The sequence below is a fragment of the Psittacula echo genome (genome assembly GCF_963264785.1).
Source record: "Psittacula echo genome assembly, chromosome: Z".
Lineage (NCBI taxonomy): Eukaryota > Metazoa > Chordata > Aves > Psittaciformes > Psittacidae > Psittacula > Psittacula echo.
This window is the reverse complement of record NC_137742.1, coordinates 9,254,903-9,269,278: the sequence shown is the minus strand read 5'-3', so window position 1 is coordinate 9,269,278 and position 14,376 is coordinate 9,254,903. Positions and strand designations below refer to the sequence as shown.

General features: G+C 40.2%; 1 protein-coding gene across 14 annotated transcripts in view; it reads right to left on the bottom strand.

Annotated features, from left to right (window-relative positions):
- Positions 1–14,376, bottom strand: part of CELF4 (CUGBP Elav-like family member 4) — a gene marked incomplete at both ends in the record, with an annotated part of 693,842 nt that overhangs the window by 496,168 nt on the left and 183,298 nt on the right. The window lies entirely within an intron of this gene.

Below are 14,376 nucleotides of genomic sequence, written 5' to 3'. Positions count from 1 at the left end.
CAAAGAAGCATCTGCCATGGGTCTGATGTTCTTACCAGAATCACACTACATTTTATAACCAAAGCTTCTCAAAGTTCCCTCAAACATTTGTTTTTGCTGCATTTTTCTAAGTTGTGGATCAAGGCTCCCTTCCTTGCAATTTTCCTGTCCTTCCAAAGTCTATAAATTTAGGTCTGAAGATTATTTCCCACCTTATATAGCTCAGCACACCTGCCTTCCATTCTCTCCTCAGCTTCCCAGAGGCCTTTCTGCTGGCATTTAACTGCTCTGAACATACAAACCCTGAGAAGCAAGCTGCATGCCATTGTCTCCCTTCTACTTCAGATGCAGAAGACAGAAGATGAGACTTCAGCCATTTTATGGTTATAGACTGATGCATGGTGAGGTCCCATTTCCTCTGAACCTCAGGGTGCTCTAATCCTCAGCCTTTTACCACCTGAAACATCTGTCCCAGGAACTACTTAAGGCTTTAGCTAGCCTCTATGAATTCGCTAATTTCAGATGACCTGCAAATAATAACATTTACTTGCACCCAGGCATCTCTCTACAGTTCTAAAGACAAAATCTGCAGGGAAAGGTGGAATCACCAAAATTATTCATCATAAGGATTTTAAATTCAAGAGATGTCCATTCTGGTGCAGACCAAAGTGAAGTTACTTCTTGTCCTTCCTCAAGCTCCATCACAACCCCTGATGATGGAGTCTCCTTCCTGGGTCAGTATCAGGTATCTAACATTTGATGCCAAAGGGATTTAAATACTGAACAGCAGAACATGACAAAGCTCAGCAACTTCTCTCGTGTTGACCTGTCTTTCAACAACATAGCCCTAAGCGGCTGACTTTTTACAAGAAACAGGGATGGAAGGTAGCTTGCCTGATTTTCTGTTATAATTTCCTGGTTAGGATTTTTAATTGCATGCATGTGGGGAAAAAAAAATATATCAGATCTTGGCAGTGCAAAAATGCCCCTTCAGAACTAAATTCTGCCGATTTTATTTTATGGAGCAGATGATGGTCTTTGTAAGGAAAATTAGGCCAAATCCAACATTTTCACAGATGGAAGAGCCTGAATTATTTATCAGAGGTTCAGGATTTTTCTCTCTTTTTTTTTTTTTCTTTCCCCCTAACTGGTAAATAATAAATTCCAAAAAGGGTGATATTTATTTCAAGTCTGGGATCAACTCCACAACAGCATTTCTCTCCATTTTACTCCCTTCCCTGTTTCTCTCCCTCTCTTCTCTTGGAGGTATTCCACTTGTATAAATAATTAAACATTCTTTGGGCCAAGAAAAAAGGAGGAGGAAAGAAAAAGAGACTGATTTTTTCTTGTTGCAGTTGAAACATACAGAGAAAAAGTTTCATACAGTAGAAAACAAACAAAATGGCATAATTTAGCTAGTTCCAGCTGTTTCAACTGAGGGAGCAAGGAATACTGAAGTGGAGACTGATGAGATAATATGTTCCCACAGAAACTTTCCTCTTAACGTCTAACCATTAAAAGGTTGGTTTAAGTAATGTATTTAGAAGCTTTGCATTACTTTGTCTTAAAATGTTTCCTCCCTTTATTTACCAGTTTCTCTGTGCATTTTTATCTTCTTTTTCTGTGCTTAAAGCCTATAAAAATTATTCTCATCAACTGTATTCATATGACAATGAGTTTCACTGGATCAGAGTCTAGAGAGACACAAATATCCCTGGAACTAGAATAGGGAGCATGTTTATAATAGGTCTCAAATGAATTATAACAATTTTTTCTTTTTAACCTATATCCTGTCCAAAAATCACAAAAGTTGCAGACTACATCTGGAAGTTTGAAAGAGAGGCAACAATAGAGTGAACAAAGGAGGAAAAAAAACCCAAAACAAACCAACCAGGAGCTCTTATGAATCAAGGCTAATGTGAATTAACAAGTACTTTGCACCGACACCTTACACTAGCATGGAGATCTAGGTTAGAGTCTATTCAGATTACTCATGAGGAATGCTGGCCAAAATCACACAGGAAAATGCAATCATTATCAGCTTGATCTGTCCCTATCATATCAGCCTGGAGTTTCTCATACCTTCTTGAATCCATGCCTATGTATTTAACTATGCTCTATCATAAAAGAAATCAACTAACTAACCAATGAACCACTATCACTAGCATATAACTGGTGCTCTCACATATGGTCAAGACTAGATTCCATTAGCAAAGATCAGTTTCAGAAAGAGGCAGAACCACATAGAGCTAGCTAAAAAAATAAAGAAATTATTCATGCAAAATATCTTATTTAACTTTAGAACTCACTCTGTGATTGAAATGGATTTTATATCCAGAAGACAATAGTTTGAGAAAATTGCCTTATTTCATTTGGTGATGCTTCTTTGACACTTGTAAAGAGATAAAGAAATGCAGGACTTTCAGCAGTTTGAAGAAAGGAAAGTCCCTTATCTGTACCACAAAAGGGTGACATGATAGTCCTCATGCATACACATAAGTCCAGGCTTTGACAGCACCTCCTGTGAAACACCCAGTAACTTATTTATAGCACAAAGCACCGGTAGTAAAGGAACAATTGTGAGTTGAAGTTTAGGAAAGACTTGGCACAACAACCATAAAAACCCCCATCTGATCAGTCTGCTCAAAGTCCTGCAGATACACTCCTGTCAAAGCAGCTGAAACTAAATTGGTTTTCTCTTTGACAGACATTAAACCTGGGTTATGCTCCTCTGATCAGTTGATCTAATGGAGAGGTCAATTTTCATGAAATGAAGTGGATTGGATGGCTAAGGAGATGGGTCATTTTTCATTCAAGTATCTGTCTTTGGCTTTAAAAGAAACTGTTTTGCAAGAAAAGTGAGATAAACACAGAAAAGTTTAATGACTGCTCTAACCTCTTTCCCTATAAACTTCAACTCCATCACGCTATTATGCTTTGCTTAATCTCAAGGAAATAACCTCAGAAGAAACCACAGTGATGTCTGGACTAATCACAATCGAAATACAACCAATGATAATGCTCGCCTGTAATTCATCAACCATCCCACTTGCACTCTGGAAACTTTTTCCTTTGCTCATCTCCTTGCCAAGATCTATTCACTTCCCTGCAGAACATGGAATGGATGGCTCACTTGGGGATGGGGGAAGGAGGCATCCCCGCAGCAGCAGTCTTTGCTTCCCAACTTGGAAAATTTTGAATCAAAGGAAGAGGTACAGAAAGAGACCTGAAAAGGGTAAAAGTATCTTAAAGTCAAAGAACTTGTTAACTGAGAATCAAGTGCACTGGGAGTGTAAGCCAGTCTTCCAGAATGCCAAACAATCACAACTATCATTACAGCAAAGGGGAGAGGAGTGCTTTGCAAGGATATGTAGCAAGACATCTTTTCCATCTAGATAGCTGTGAGTTCTGTCACCCAGGGATTAGGTACACGCTTTGCACACTGTCATTGACCAAGGAATTTTGGCTATTCAAATGAATTTGAGGACATACTAACAAAATAATTATTCCATGTGAATTACATGAGGGTTTCTTTTCAAAGATATCAGTTCAAACTAGGATATTTTATTTAACAAGAAAGCTAAATGGATATTCTGAGATCCAAACTACTAACAATTTGAAGTTACATACTTTAATCTTAAAGGGATTTAAACAAAAATTAAAAAAAAAAAAAGCATAGGTTTTTGAAGTACACAAATACTTTAAAATAACATATTATAGTTAAACACACATTTTCCCAAGGTTGCCATGTCAGAAATAAGTGAGTAGCACTCTTCTGCAAGCATTTCTGTTCTAGCTGACTGTATCTAAAAAACTAAAACTTCATGAGATTTATTCTTTGAATGAAATGTCAGTAACAAACTAGGATAAAACTCAGTGTGTAGCTAAAAGGCTCTTTTTACATACCATTTAACTGTCACCACTCAGTAACTGCAATTACAATTTACTGTAGCTTTACAGTCACCAATCTGAGATTAAATACTTGGGAAAAGTACTGAATAGACACCCCAAAGTAAATGATCTCTGCCCTACTTTGCTAATAATTTAGGCATTGAAATGCTTCAATAAAACAGACTGATTCAATGGGCTAGGAAGACTGGTACAATGAAAGAAAAGAAATTTGTTAAGCAATCTCAAATCACAGATTGTCACTTAATCATCAAAGGACACATGGGAAACACATCAAAGGTATGAACGATGTGGAAGAGACCTAATGCTGTATGTTATAAATTGTATTTGAGAAGCTCTGAAAGCCTGACAAACTTTTTCTCCATATGTATAACTTAACTGGGAACCATAATTTTCGAGATAAATATAGTATTTTAGAAGAAACACAGGAACAAAGGAGCATTCTGTACACATCCATTTCTTGTAGCCAATTTAACCTCCTCCTTCAAATGCTCACATGGATCAGCACACAAATTGCAAAGGAAGAAACAAATTAAACCCTATCCAAACACTAGCCCACTCTGCTGGGGAAATGATGATAAAGAAAATTAGGTGACATAATAGTGTCCATCTGGTTAGGACACTATTGGGAAGTGTTTAGATACAGAAATGAAGAGATAAGAAGACTAGAACTGACAAGAACATTGTGGCGGGTAAAAGCATGCTTAGGAGGAATTTATGAGATGAATAAGATATCAGCTTTGGAAATGGTGATACCAAAATAATCCTGCTTGTAAAGCTCAAAATCCAATCTATCTTAGAATCCTTGGTGTTCCACGGACACTCCTGCTCCTGCCTACAGCTCAGCCAGTGCACTGAAAAATTAGCCATCAGCACTGGTCCTGTGCAGCTGCTTTACAACAAGTGTGAAATCAGCATTTGGATTTGAAAGCCCTGTTCCAAAGCACCCGAAATTTGTATCTGCAATTCTAAATGACAGAGACCCTTAAAAGAAGGGAGCTAAGCACAGCCTGCAGGTACACAATGCCTGAGAGCCAGTGTTAACAATGACATACTTAGCTTGCCTGAAGAAACAAACAAGCACAGAATTGATAATTGTTTCATGAATGAGTACAACGTGTTGTTTTAAAAAGATGCTGTCAGAAGAAAGATACAAACAAACCAACACGTTATTGAAGGGCAGTTGCTATTATCTGGGCTATTAGCAAATGGAAAAAAACTATTAAAGCAGAAACAGTGTTAGAAATCTCATTCACTTTTCAGCATTAACACTATTTACTGCATCACTCTTAAGCTGGAACGGAGAAAAGGGACTAATCAATTTTCTCTCCTAGTCCTAGTACTATTTCTTAGCAATGTCTGAAACAGTGTGGTTTTGGATTGTATACTCAGAGCTTACAAACACAACAGACATGATCTCAACAGAGAAAAAGGGTTGTAATGGATGCGGGCAGTTTAGTAGGACGTTGGCAACAACATCAGGCTCAGCTGATGCCATAATTTCTGGGAAAATTTAAACTTTCCTATAATTTATAGTTATTTTTTAATTTTCCAGTTCCATTTAAAGTGTCCGAAAATGATCAGGACTCTGGTGTGTCCAAAATGGTTCCCAAAAGAAAGCATACTCCCTCCCATTCACATTGTCTAGCATATAGCTAGACAAGATAACTAATGAATTTGGGAAGACAAATACCACCTTTCTCCGTAACTCCTCAATTTCATAAAGTTTTCCTGTCCCACTCAGGGCTCCAAAAGCAAATATATAGCACAAACAAAACCCAGCTTCTGAACCCTATTACTTTAGCTAAAATCTCATTGCTTATGCTCTCAGTCAACTTTAACATCTGTGGACCTTTTGAGTGTAGCAAACTAGGTAAGGGAAAGAGGAAAAAGTAGCATGGCATTTGGGGCACAAAGAGGACAAAACCATAAATTAAAATAAGATTTGGGAGTTTTACTGACTTTTCATTTTTAAAGTTTGGAAGTGCTTCTGCAGAACTTAAGTTTGTGTAGAATCATGGGCATTTGAAGCACAGGGTAAGCACTTTAAATGCAAGCCAAAGGAAAGCAATAAACCCTTAGCACTATTTCCATTTAAACTGCTTAGCCACACACTTGCAGACATGAAACAATTCTGCTGAGGTCCTCTTGCACTCAGGAAATTCTTCCTGGGTCACTGACCGTCATTTAAAGGGCACATCTCAACCCAGTGTCCAGCGTGAATTTTTCAAATTAGCCTTCAGCTGCTGCCTCTGCAATACACGATTGTGCTCAAAAACCCTGAGCTTTTCAGAAAGCCTTTATACCCGTTTAACAGTCAAAACCAGTTCAAGAATATATACTTACTATATTTCACATGCTGTGCAACCACATACACAGGCCCTATAAAAGTAAGACTCCAGCTCCCTTGAAGGCTCCTTATTAGGTTTGCATACCTTTCCAAGAGAGCTGCTGTGATTCAGCCCAAGTGACGGGGACCTGATGCAGGAGTCACTGTAATCCCATGGCCTCTATTACATCCAGAAGGTCAGGAGAAATGATGCCTTCTGTCCTTAAAAGCCTCTGAGTCCTTAATATTGAGGTAGGCATGGGAGAGCCTTTTGCAATGGTTGGTTCAGATAAACATCCTAACAGCATGATAGTGTTGGCTTAACCCCAAAGCTCTGTCAGCTGTTTCTACTGTCCAGAGACCTTTGTGTACCAGGGATGTGAAAGTCCTGCCAACATCAGAGGCATTTACTACAGAGTCCACCTCACCATTCCTCCTTGAAACTCACCTTTGCAGTGACACTTCCAAACCACTCAACACCCATGAGGCAGCCAGTGTGCTACCACTGCAACTTCAAAACCAAATCATAATCCATTCTATATTACCCTGCTCTCCCTCCATCTGTTTGCTGTGGCCTCTCTCAGGCATTCACATCTCTGAGCAGTTCAGGTCAAGGACCATCTTTCCATTTTGCATGTGGTAAGCACTAAGTACTTCAGGTCTTTTACCTTGAAACAGGACCTTCTGCTCTCATGGCAGTGCACGCTATAACAAATCACCACCAACAACAGTACTGAGGACTGGCCCAATTATTGAATAGGACTGGAATAGCCCATGTCAGTTTTGAACCCCTTCAGGTTATCCACTCCTTACTGGTTGATCACAGCACAGGAGAGATGCTGCAGTGACACCAGGGCAGTTTCAGAGGCAGCCCCCAACCAGAATCATGACACATGACTTGCAGATACAGACAGAAAACCATCCCTCCTCCTGCGCCATGCCCTTGTACTTGGTCCCTTTGGACACCGCTTCCATCAGGTCAGCACAATCAGGACTGGAATCCTTGTTCTGTGCCAGGAGAGAGTGGAAAAATCCATTAAGTTACTAACGTGGATTTAAAAATAACTTTACATGTATTTCTCCCTACTAAAAACAACAGCAGCAATAAAACCCACTACTTTCTTATTTCACTGTCAGATGTGTGATAACCTGCAGCACCAGCTTGTGTCCTCATTTTTCTTCTTCCTTTAATTAAAACAAAACAAACCTCTTTGACCATCAAGGATTAAAAAAAAAAAAAAAAAAAAAAAAAGTTGGGAAATTACATTGGAGAGGTTATTTTATCCTGTTCCAGTGCACTTAAAGCTCCATTTTCTCTAGAGGAATAAATTAAATTAGATATAATTCTTGTGTTTGCTTTAGAAAGATCAAGTGATGGCTTAAATCAGATGTTAAGAGGGCATCATCTTTCCCCAAAGTCGTTTAACTTGGTATCCTCTTCCTTGGTCTACATCAGCCCAGCTCTCTTTGCCCACTGCAGAACAGATAACACCTTTCTGACTATTTCACTTACCTACTTTGATCCTAACCTCTCCAGAGCAGGATCCATCTGCTACGTATTTGTACTGCATCTAGTTCAGCAGATGTACCTGCATGAAAAAATTGGTGTTTCCAGATTTTTGCTGGCATCCCATGGAAGGATTACCACTATTAAATTTAAGGCATATTCAGGTTTTTTATAGCATTATAAGATATTGAAGCAATGGGTTGCTATGGGATCTAATTTGACTTTCTGGGAAACCCTGTCCACTTTCTGCTGTATGGACCCCAAGAACTTGGCCTTATATTATGCACACAGATGCACAGATTTAGGAAAAGGTGGTAAGTACATGAGTAAATCCTTCCCTCTTCAAGACAGTATTTAAGTACACCCTTGATTTCCTAAATTGTGCTGCTATTTATAGGCAGGACTATGCTATCCTTGTAATTTAGGTTTCCTTTTTTCTCCTAAGCCCTTTGTTTTATTGTCACTGCATGTGCAGGGAAAGGCTCGCAACCTTAAAAGTACAGAGTCTCTTTCCTCTATTTCCACTTTCAATCTCATGATTTTTAATCAAGCCTTATGATTTTAATTTCCCTGATACTATTCTTGCTTTCCAAGCCTGGGGTTCAAACATGCTGCCTGACAAACAAAGCTCCAGCCCAGGTTCCATGGTGGACCTACCAGTGAGTCATTCAGTAGCACACTTAAATCAGCCACAAAACAGTGCTCCCAGACTGCAAGGGGACACATTGGACTTCTCAAACTCTTCTCCTGAGCAGGCATAAAATTGAGTCGTGTCCACTTGAGGGAAGAAATACTGCAGGGTCTTTTTCACAAGCATGCCCCAGTGATTGGGAACAAATTCTTTCCTTTCAGTCTATCCCCCTGGATTCTATGCGTGGGGTTATGACTATAAATATTCTAGGGACCTGGGAATTAGGGGCTGACGTAACAAGAAGGAAGCCAAAGAATATACATTTTAACTAGCAAGGACAGTTGCTTCTCCTCTTTCTGTCACCTTGTGGGCTTTCGCAATAGAAGAGATATTTTATTTGTATTTAATAAAGCCCAGCGGTAGAGCTGCTTATGAATCAAGCCGCATCACACATGGAGCTAGAAAAAATATATATTGGGATTTTCTAGCTCGCTAGAGTTATTAATCTGGCTCAAAGCCTGCAGTAGGATTTAATATATTAAGTGAAATTGCAGGCCTTTGCCCCTGTCTTTTCGCTAAGACAACATACATACGCCATATTAGATTCCATTTTTTGTACATTTCAAATAAGGAGTAGATTAAATAATGAATGAGATTCCCATTAGCTTGAAATTTTGCTTATTTCAGGCAACCTCCTCCTCCCCCAATCCCTTTTTTTTTTTTTAATCAAAATGACTCCACTGTAGAATATTTTTGCATTGATTTGGAGGGATTGTTTTAAGTGCTCATTAAATTTGCATTTACACGTTTGACAATAATATTTTTTTTCTGTCCCAGACACTGAACACTGCATTAAAAAAAAAAAAAAAAAAAGATTAAGAGAAACCCACCCTGCTTTCATGTTGAGTCGTGTGAAATATTTCTCTGGCAGAGTGTGTAAAGATCAGAAGATCTTTGGGATTCCCCATTACTTGACAAAGTCAAGTGAAAGACTCCAGTGTGGCTTTAGTGGGCTTCAGATGGGGGTCACTGCTATTGATATGAGATGGAGAAGACACAAGTGCTTTCCGTCCTACTATTTCCTTCCCTATCAGACTTATATAGGATTGTCCCTTGCAAAGCACATTCTGGTATTGTCACCAGAATAGTGACATGCCCACCTCAGGCTCTCAGGTCCTCAATTACTGGATTTCCATCACCCTACTAAGAAGATGTGTTCCCCTGGCTGTTGTTAGGAAATTCCTGTTAAGTTCAGTGAACACTAATATAGAGCTGTGTGGTGAGTTGAGTCCGGTAAGCAGTGATGCTGGCTTCAGTTTACTTACCAACTAGATGGCAAGTTTTCCATTGTTATTCTGCATGCGCCTGCCACAAGAAGAAAGCCACATCTTGTGCTTGAGCTGCCTAGGAAAAAGTTCTACCAATCAGTTTGTCTTTACAAATGTCAGCAATAGATGACTAACAACTGATTGGCACAACACTCAACCAGGCAACACAGTTAATGCCTAGACAAGCTACTGCTAGAGTACCAGAGCTACTTACATTTAGACAAGGATTTTTACTCATCTCTACTTCACATATTGGATGGATAACTTTTCCTTCTCTGCACTAAGCCTTTTCTCAAACAGCAAGCCAGGCTAGAAAGTAATACTTCCTTATTGCCTAGAAACATTGGATGCCAGAATCAGCTTGTCACCATTTACCCTATCTAGCTATCAAAACGCTCTATAAGGATTTATCATTGTTATCATACCCCTAACAAAATTCTCCTGATGTTCAGCTGAAAACTTCCTTTGCTTAATTTCCTACTACAACTTCTAGTAAATCTGCCTTTGTACCATCATAACCAGTTCATCTCCTGCCTTGGAATTTACATCTTAGAAAAATAAGGAGATAAATAACACATTCCCTTCCTCCCCCTCCCCTCAGTTACCCCTAGATGTATTTGGTTCTTTTAATCTCTCCTCATAAGTCAACTCTTCACTGGCCCTTCATCATTTTTGTGGCTCTTGTCTGAACTCCCTCCAATTTGCCCGCATCTTACTGGTGAGATGTCAAATGAAAACATGGGATAAGCTGCTTTCTACTATAAGTACTGTAAGCTCTCTACTGACAAGGATCCCTCCATAGCCCATGGGGCAGGTATCCTGGAGGATGGTTCCTCCATCATAATATTCAGCTGACAAGAAATGGTGTTCTGACAGTTCATGTGAAAATGAAGTGGCTGGGAAAAAAAGGAGTGTTTCTTATGTTAAGATTCAAAGTACTAAAACATTGATGTACCAGAGAACATATTTTCATCAATATCTGACACAAGCAAAAAAAGGTGATCTAGTGTTAGGAACAGGAATTAATGAACATGCTACCTTAGGAGACAACAGGACCTATGCTCTGTTCCTACATTTTCCCCTTAAATTTCCTTTTGGTCCAGGACTGTGCAACTCAGTGACAGAGAAAAAGGTCCTGAGTGGCTGTATTTCTCTGCATTTTAGGGAGCTGGAGGCTTGGTTCACTAGAGCAGATAAAGCACTGAGATCCCCAGGCAGGCGTGCAAATCCTTTCTTAGCTATTGGGATATACTGGCTTCTCTCCGGCTGCTTAAAGAAAAAAATGCAGTCAGCACAGTGATGACCTACCACCCAACACAATTGTATATTTTTACTATTGCAATGTCCTCAAAATATTCCCTTTGGATCAGAAAATCTCTGTGCTAGGTGCTGTACAGACATAGCACACAGTAAACAGCCAGCTGCCACTCCACACACATTCAAACCCTGTTTCAGCTCAGTGCCAAAAAAATGGCAGAGGTGTATAAAAGGACAGTTTGGATCAGATTGAACATCAGTAATTTCCACATGGTTTCAGCTGACTATGGTTACTGGAGTTTTATTTACAGCAGTATGAGAGCTTTTTAATTGTGCAGGAAATAAAACACCAAAGGACTCCTCCTTTCTATCCCTTTTTTTGCAGAAGAAAGATTTAGTTTGCAAATCTATCCTGTAACAGATCCTTTCCACTTTTATTTTTTCCACCAAAAGATATACTGATTATTTACAAACACAATTAATGTGGAGAGGAGGCACTGTAAATTGTTGCAGGGAGTCAAGAGGAAGGTCCCTCAGTCAGGCCCAAATTTAAAAGCTGGATTCAGTGAGTATAAAGTGTGGCAGCTCCCATTCACTGTAGTGCACAACCGCTTTGCAGAAATCGAGGGAACAGCGTGAAAAGCATGAAAAGTTGTGGAAATTCAGGACACCTGGGTTGTTTTCATATCCCAGTATCTGTGTGATAATTTTAAGTCATTTACCATCTTTGGTACTCAGCTCTTCTGCTCCTAAAAAGCGAGATCTTCCCTCCATAATATTTTTGGGAGGTACACCACATGTATTGTAGTGGGTAGGGTGAAAAGAAAATGAATGCCCTGTGATTCCCAATCTCTCTCTCTTCCTTCTTGGCCCAGATGGGGACTTTGTAAGGGTTTGGATGCATTCAGAGACACAAACCACAAAGCAAGGACAGGATTTATTTCTGCAGCTGGGTTAAACTTCCTGAATGTCCAGGTCCTTTTTGGGATCTTCATGTTTTTGCCCTCTCCCAAGGTATCATCATGGACTTACACCCACAGTTCACGTTACTCTTTAGATCAGAAGTTCCCACATATGACCTACTAAGCTGGGGTTTCCAAACCTGTCATTTGGGAACTGCTGCTCTAGCATTTGTGTCATGGTAGATAAAAGCCTCCATAGTACACTGGCCAGCAAGAAGCCCATTGTGCACTGTGCTCTCTTGAGTCCCAGTGCTCACTACACTGATGGGCACTGCTCAGTTCTCTCAGGGCAGGCCAACTCTCAAAAACAAATGTGTCATGGTTTTGAAAGTAAAACCCAGAGCCAAAGAGACTGTGGGTCTTGGCAAAGCATTCCTGAGATGGCAACTGCAGTAGCAGAAGCCAGTTCTTCTTAAGAATAACTTAGCAAAAGCAAAGTTTTGGAATTTGGAAGTCTAAGAAGTCTAAAGAAGTCTAAAAGAAGCAATTTGGAAATCTAAATCTTCTGATGGATCTACTCATAGACTGCTGGATTCTAATTATCCATCAATTAGATATGTCTGGTCTTGCCTTGCAGCTGAACAGATACTCTTTCAAGATCCCTTCCACCTAGTGCAATGTACTAGTATTTTTTCTCAGTAATGACTGTGATGTAAAGATGATATACAGAGCAAAAAGTGATCAACAGACATAAAATAATTATTTTTATTTGAACGAGAGCTGGGAAAAAGGTCAGTGAGAGCAACAAGGTGAGGGGTAGCTCTTTCCTAATCCAGATTTTGAGCAAACAGCTTCCCTGCGTTTCTTCCTCTTCTTGCAGAAAAGAGACCCCTTTGCAAAACTCAAAGGCAGCAGAACTCTTTTTGTAAGAAAACAGGAAATGAGTGATAAATATGGCTCAAAAGCAAAGGAGCTGAGCTGGCAACTACTTACAGATTGTTCAAAAACTGCTATTCACCCAAAAGAAAGAGATGGGAGGAGGGTGGGAGTGGGTGAAGGGGGAATCCACAGAAATGAAGACAAATAGATAAAAGTAACTGTCATCTGCTTTCATACTGCGCTCATGATAAGCTCCTGTTTCAAACTCCAGTGCCCCACACTGCCAGCTTGTTTTTCACTTTAACCCCAGAAAAAGTACTGCTGTCAAAACCCCCGCTGCCGCAGCACCACAGCCTTGCTGGAACATCCCACTCACTGTGGACAAGCTTTGTTTGCTCTAAGACTAGGACAAGAAAAGACATGGCGCCTCTGACATGCTCTGGGGGAACTCTGGACAGCCCCCTCTGTGCCTGGGCCCCTCATTGTCCCTCTATGAGTCCCTTGTCTGGGGAAACAGGCAAGCCAGGGATCTCTCAACACGAAGTAGGGAGCCAGTCAGCACCCAGCTGTGCTGATGGCAGTGAGGTCTGCAGTGCTATGTTGCTTCTGACTTGTCCCTATGGGTGTCCCACCAGCATTGCCCCTGGATTCCCATTTCTTGGCTGGAGCAGAAATGGTGGGGAGCAGTGATGGAGAGGGTGGAAATGCATCCTTGGAAAGGATGCTCCAGAGGGGAGCTGGGATCCAGGATGGAGAAATGGCCTTGGGGTGAGGCTGCATCTGAGGTACTGCCTCCCCGTTGGGACCTCCTTCTTGCTCATATTAGGTTATGCAATCCATGCTGTCTGGTACAGGGTTCACCACCCTTCCTTAATCTTGTCCAGGGAGTATCTGCACTTTTCACATCAGTGTTGTGTTCTAAAGTGTAGGATGAATTATGCTGTACCACAGGAACAAAAGTCGTCGTGACTACAAACGGCACCTGGAAAAGCTGTGGGCTGGGACCACTGGATTTCTAAGGATGCATCAGTTCAAAGCTTATAGGGAGCTGTAACCACTGTTCTTCACAGAGGTGACACAATGGGAAGAACCATTCATTTGCGTGCTGCACAGCCTCTCACTATACCGCTGATCAGTTACTTGGTGGTTGCTCATCACTGTGTTCAGCAAGTAGCAAGTCACTCCCACTGAGTTCTTATAAAAATAATTTCAGCTTGAATTTGGAAAGAAAAATATATTTAGCCCTAACACTGACAGAGGAGACTCTAAACACAAGAATTTTTAAATTTATTTTTTTTTTTTAAAGGCAAACTGTGAAGTTCACCACAGACTTTTTCCAGGATGTCCTTTCAACCTTTTTTGCCTCAGTTTTCGCACTCAAGCACTAGGGAAGTAACAATTTCCACTATCTCCCCAAAATCTCAGCAGCTTCAGTACGTTGAAGACTATAAACCCTAAGGAAATCTGCTACTCTTCTCATCAAGCTGCACATTTTTTTCCTTTCTTAAGCAAAATGCTTCATATCTTCCAATACCTTGAAATTCTCAGATAGCTTTGTAGTACTGAAATATTTTATGATGTGAGAATATCTAATTGCCAAGTTTTTCTTGTTTTCACAAAAAAAAAAAAGACTTGGTGGAACCACAGACAGAATA